General features: G+C 38.2%; 1 protein-coding gene and 1 long non-coding RNA gene across 2 annotated transcripts in view; one reads left to right on the top strand and one right to left on the bottom strand.

The window, feature by feature from the left end:
- LOC139151902 (probable endonuclease 4) overlaps positions 1-6,126 on the bottom strand; it is a 577,101-nt gene that overhangs the window by 351,006 nt on the left and 219,969 nt on the right. The gene's annotated exons all lie outside the window — the stretch shown is intronic.
- Positions 1,526-5,295, top strand: LOC139151887 (uncharacterized). Its single transcript, XR_011556506.1, has 3 exons — positions 1,526-1,823; positions 1,962-2,457; positions 3,178-5,295. It is a non-coding gene; the product is annotated as an uncharacterized lncRNA (long non-coding RNA).

Here is a 6,126-nt window from a genome sequence, read left to right as displayed (position 1 = left end):
AGGTCATTGGGTTCTAGATCACAAGATTGCCGCTATCAAATATATATACAGGAACTCAAAGTCTGTTGGTTTGTCCAGTGTTTTCAGGTCAAAACAAAACAAAACTGGATCACAAAACTTTGTGTACTGTGCAAATTTTTGTTGTGACAGGATCACAATATTTTCTCAATTTTAAAACGAAACAGTTCTATTACGGATAACTTTGTTACAGGTAGCTTTCTTGATATCACGCAGCATGGCAAATCAAGAGTTTTTATTTACGTTTTATGTTATTGATGAGACAAGGAAATACAACTCAACCCACATCTTCAAACTACATAACCGGGTTTAATGATTTGTAATTGAATGTCCAACATTTAGATGACATTGAACTTGGCGTATACTGTCTATAAGAAACTTTGTAAAAATAGATGTAGGCCTCTAAACTTTTTTGTTGCCATTTTTGTTTGGAAAATCGAACAAAATTAAATAAGGATATATTTCTAATGAGCTGTTTGCCAGGTACAGTAGTACTTTTGTTTAGTTTTCAGCAGTTTATACCATGCTGACCTCAACATGACCCCCAACCTCTATGTTTAGTAGCTTTTCTGTTTAAAGCCTGTGATGTATGTATATTGCCGTGTGCACAGTTGGGTGTGTATACATTAATTACCACAAAACAACATCAAAATATTTTACATATGAATGATATGTAGACAATTAATATATATATTTCAATGTGATGTTAAATTATTGTACAACTCACCTGGAAAATAAAAATGGTATATGGTAAATGAGAGGACAAGGTTGGTAGTGTATGTTAGCACTGTATGCTTGCGTGTTCTTTCTTTCAAGATAAGAAAAATTTGCTTGCAGATATAATTTTTTTTCACTGAGTTGAAACCTACTTTAGTTTTGCTTATGTGTTCTGATTCAGTACCTGCCTCAAGCTTCAGAACTATAAAGCAAACGAAGACATCAAAGTCAGCTTAAGATTACCACTTTGCAGGACAGAGAGTCCAAAGGGAATAGCAGGTTTTTGAGAGGAAGTGAAATATTGTCTGAACAGTGTGTCTGTTCTGAAATCATAAAACATGTAAACTGAATAAAAAAGAAATAAACCAAAAATTAATTTTGAACTGTCTCAAGCAGTATAGGGACCTTGGTCATGTTCCCAATGGTCAATTTCACAGACCCAGATTTGGCAGACCACGGCCCTGAGGGACCATTGGTAGACCAAATAAATAGCTCAACAAGTATGGCCTTTGTTGTGAAGTTTTACTTGGGGGCTGACCCACCGGATGGTGTAGCTTCGTCCCAATAAACAAGTCAAAATAAATCTAGGAGACACTCAACCTCTCCCTCGGAGCAAGCTACAAAACTGCAGCACGAAATCAAGAGCCCTGTTGACTTTTTTCACAGGTCAAAGGTCAACAAACAGTCACCCTATTTTCAAAATCTGTTGAAAGCAGAGAGGTGGATTGTATGTAAACCCCATCAGGTTTCTGGTGTTCTTGAGTTTTCTTTGTTTATTGTTCAAAGCAAACAACGCTAATAGCAAAGTGTGTGTGGAGGGAGGTTGTGTTAGTTTTGCATGTCGCTGATTATTTGGTTTTCTGCTCACTTCAGCCGCTGTGAGAGAAAGCTTTAGACCTGGGTTCTGTATCAAGCTTTGCAAGTACAAACAGCAAAGTGTTTATTGTAAATCAAAAGAGAAAGTCCAATGAATTTTAGCAGACCTAGTTAGCCATGCACAGAGCTGGCAGATGTAGTCCAACAGACACATTCCAAAAGTGTAAAGCTTTTTTTTCAAATTAATTAATGGAAAGTTTTGTACTCACAAGGTCAGTTAGAGTTCGACAGTTGCGTGCGTTCATGCTATACTGTACAGTAACAAACTTCTTTCCATATTTTCTCTTAGGTTATGCAATCAGAATTGAAATATTTCAGTACTTTTTGCTGATCTTTCATAATTTTTCCAGCTTGATGTACCTGAAATACCCAGCAAAGTACAGCCATGGGATACAGCCATAAATACAGCATACCACTTCACCATAGCTTAGAGTGGAAACGGTTCCAGCATCAAAGAATTTCAAGAACTGTATTAATGGTAATGCTGTTGAACTTTGCCCTGCACTTTCAAGTTGACAATCGAGATCAAATGCAATGGTTAAATCCAAGATGAGAGAGAACATACGAGACAACCATACAAGCCAACAAGCAAAAAAAACCTGCCTCCAGAAATGTTATAGCGATCAAATACTGAAGATTTCATCCTGAGAAATTTCTATCACCAGTTCCATTCTACCGTTTTCTGAGACTGTAATCTGAATAATTACAATACTACAACTAGTATGAATAGTAAACCAAGTGATGGACAGATTCGTGCATGATGGGTGTTCTGTAGATGAGTGGCAGTGAAGTGCAGGCCTTGCAGAGAAGTTGCCCGGCTCTTGGTTGGATGAATCATGGGATACCGTAAGTTGATATGGTTTCTAATTTATCATGGCTGGCTCGGCGCCAGTTCAAACTGCTGGAAGGAATGGACCTGTGTATGTGATACAATGAATGGACAAATAGCATTTGCTTATTTATTTTCAAAACTCCTGTCTTGTACATTTCATGGCACGGGCAGCAACACGCCTCCTTGACTCCAGACAAGGCATGTACGGCTATGCAGGTTGCCCAGACAACCGGTTGTAAGGTCGCAGTGTGTTTAGAATAACTCCACGAATAACAACATCTGTAATCCATCATAAAAATTCAACTTCAAAATAAAAAAAAAATGAGTTGATTGAAACTGGATCCCTGTCACCATGGCGGCAACATTTTTTCCCATGATTCCATTAGGCTAAGCTGGCTCTTAGATAACCCTCACGATACTTGACCCTCCCCTCCTGATACCTCCCTCCCCAGAAAGCAGGACTGATTTCAAAATTCAATCTGGTTCACTGCAAGGAAATCGGGGTGATTAAATTCATTTGGGCTGACAAGTGAAACTTTACCAGCAGAGAGTCTGAGTATACATAGCTTGGGATTTGAGAAAGTCCAGAAACTGTTAAACAAAACTCATGAGATGGATACACGATACAGATGAACCTCTCATGGAGACAGAAAGATGAGATTGTAGCTAGATTAATACTTTCAAATGTGGTGATTGATGTCGTATCTCTGTTAACTGTATCTTTTTTTTATCAGACAGTGCCATAGTATATCTTTGCAGTGCATCATCGCCCCTGATGAGACGGCTATAGCTGTGAACAGTTGTTGCTTTCGGAGCGAAAATCCCTGTCCCCGTCCCGGCCACATTTCACCCCATCTGGTCCAGATATGGCGTGCAGCGGTCATGGAAGAATGGCAGCTTTGTTTTTCAGCGTCAAATGATCCGAAAACTAGAGTAAACATCCAGGGCTCGGTTTTGGCAGTAAATAGTCCAGCTTTCTCTTCTGAGATAACCTGATGAAAGACAGAGATGACGATGTGCTTTTTTCGATACGAATGTGAGACGTCTTGTTTTCAGAGAATGGAGCAGTGTAACGACAGGAGGTGAACTCTACATAGTTATATGATAAAAAAGAGACAACTGTAACTTTTGATGAAAAATGCAACTGACTTTGATAAGGTTGCATCAAACGCAGAGTGGAGTTTTGAAAGTCAAAAGTTTAGATTTCACAGCAGTGTGTATGTCATTGCCTAAACCTTGAATCAAGGTGGCAGCGATCAAAAAAGGGCAAAACTGAAATGTTTTACTTTGCAATCATACACCCCCTTACAAATCACTTGACTCCACGTTTTTGCATGGTCCAATTGTTTTGCATGGATGGGTGGGTCCAAGTCCATTGGGAACAGGGGTGGCCCAAGGTTAATTGGTATTTGTTTTCCAATTACAACTCTTTTCTTCAGTATAGCACCACTCATAAAGAGAATTTATGCGGAATAGTCCACAGCCTACCCCAAGAGTGTAACTTCCAATCTTTGAGACCCCCATATCACATGTAATAATACTTTTTTTTTATTCTATCTCAAAATTTGCCCATTGTAATTTGTGACCATGAAATGTCCTAAATATCGGTTCTATGAAATTTATACACAAGAAATCATCAGTTAACAAATGCTGTGTCATCAATTCCCACAAGATGATTCAAAGCTGTGTTTTTTCACTCAAATTAGTGCAAGATGCGAGGTATAATGATATTCAAATATGCAGATTACACTAATGAGCATTGTTTCGGTATTCAAATTCTATGCTAATGACCCTTAATCAATGTGGAATATTCATGTACCTCGGATCTTGCATTGTATAGTTTTTTCACTCAAATAAAACCTTGTAAGGGGCAGCAGTTGATAGGCAACCTTATCTGCCTTTTTATCCCCTACTATCAGTTTAAAGTTAGACTGCTTCTCAAGTTTTGTTTTTTTTTATATTCAGCGTAAATGCAACTTCCAAAGGATGAATGTTTCATGAATTTACAATCAGGCATTCCTTAAACCTTGTTAATTGACCGGTGATCATCAATGCTTCTGCTATTTGGGTCTTATCTGGGCGGTAATCGATGTAATGAGCAGTGTGTTAATTTCTTGTTTTAGCCATTAGAAGCTTCTACTTAATTAAGTAACATGGGCTGTCACCGTGACGACCCTCCTGGACCTTATCATAGCTTGATTTCAACCAGCCTCTCACGATGTGGTCATTTTTCCAGAATTTCTCTGGCATTTCTGATTAAACCTGTTTTCCACTTTCCCTCCTCATCAAATACTGCATCGGTCAAGTTAATCTTCCACTGGAATGGCTTAACAATCCTGGTCTGGCTCGCTCCCTCCCAGCACTATGCGAAAGACAAGGCGATCAGTTTCACTCGTGAGAACTTCAGCAGCGCTGAAAAACAGTGAGGGTCACAGCCCTGAGTCCTAACTGGATTGAATTAAGAGAGAAAACCACACTGAACCAGCCCCGCTGTTTCTAATCCGAACAGCGGGTAAAAAAGCATGTAATCTTGAAGATTACAAACGGGGGATTCGAATCATGGTTTAAATTACAGCACGGAAAATTAGAAAGAAGTGAGAGATGATGATTAACGATCAGAGGAGGAAATCAGACGATGAAAAATAAGAGCAGTTGTGATGAGTGAAGAACACCTTAGTGTGTTTCATATCATTTTTCAAATTTGTGCCACCTTGTCCAGTTCACATTGGCCCAATTTCTGTAAATTTAGTTTCAGTACTGGCCAGATCCCAGTGTATATATCAAAAGCAGAATACAATGGCATAAACCTGTCACTGGAATATTAGTCTGGTACAGTTTTGTTTTAATCCTGTTTTCATAAAGATTGCTTTGGTAAAATTTTGTCATTAAAATATTGTTCTGGTAGAGTTTTGTTTCAGTCGCTTGTTTTCATAAAAATTGCTTTCGTAAAATTTTGTTATTGTAATATTGTTCTGGTACAATTTTGTTATTGTAATATTGTTCTGGTACAATTTTGTTTCAGTCTTATCATAAAACTTGCTTAGGTAAAATTCAGGCAAAAGTCATTTAAAAGGTAAATTGTTGCATTGAAATTCAGAAATTCCCGGAGGGAAACAGGTTAGGACAACACTGAGGCAAAAGGATGGAAAGCAGTTTTTTGAACAGGATGAAAAATCATCACCTATATCACAAGTAATGAGTTTCTGAACATCTGTACCTGTGTCTGTTTCCGAGGAAAAAACCCACTTCCCCCTTTCCGTGTCCTGTCTACCATTTGGGATCGTTCATCCATTCCTTTTATTTCCCTGGATAATCTGAGGATGATCACTGGACTGGAAGTGTGACTGATTAGTACCATGTTGGAATGGCGTTCATCAAAAAACCAGAGGCCTTTTGTGCAGTTATTTCATCACCCATTATCAAAAAATGATACTCCCTGACTCTGTCCTGTTAAAGTTATCACACAAATTCTTCTAAGTGTGGCCAGCTAGAAAAATTATTTGTATACCGATCGTGTCAAATCATGCATCCAAACGATGCAATTACTTTAGTGGTAATGACACATCCAATTTATGTGCTTAGTCAGTCAATTCTGAGCACACCAACTCTTTCAATTTCTCAGGCTTATTTCAAGTGAAAATTGAAAAATATGCTTATGATCTTCCAAAGTACACGAAATATAT

This window comes from Ptychodera flava, chromosome 15 (assembly GCF_041260155.1).
Source record: "Ptychodera flava strain L36383 chromosome 15, AS_Pfla_20210202, whole genome shotgun sequence".
Lineage (NCBI taxonomy): Eukaryota > Metazoa > Hemichordata > Enteropneusta > Ptychoderidae > Ptychodera > Ptychodera flava.
The sequence above is the reverse complement of the archived record's forward strand: the minus strand, read 5'-3'. Positions and strand labels throughout refer to the sequence as shown.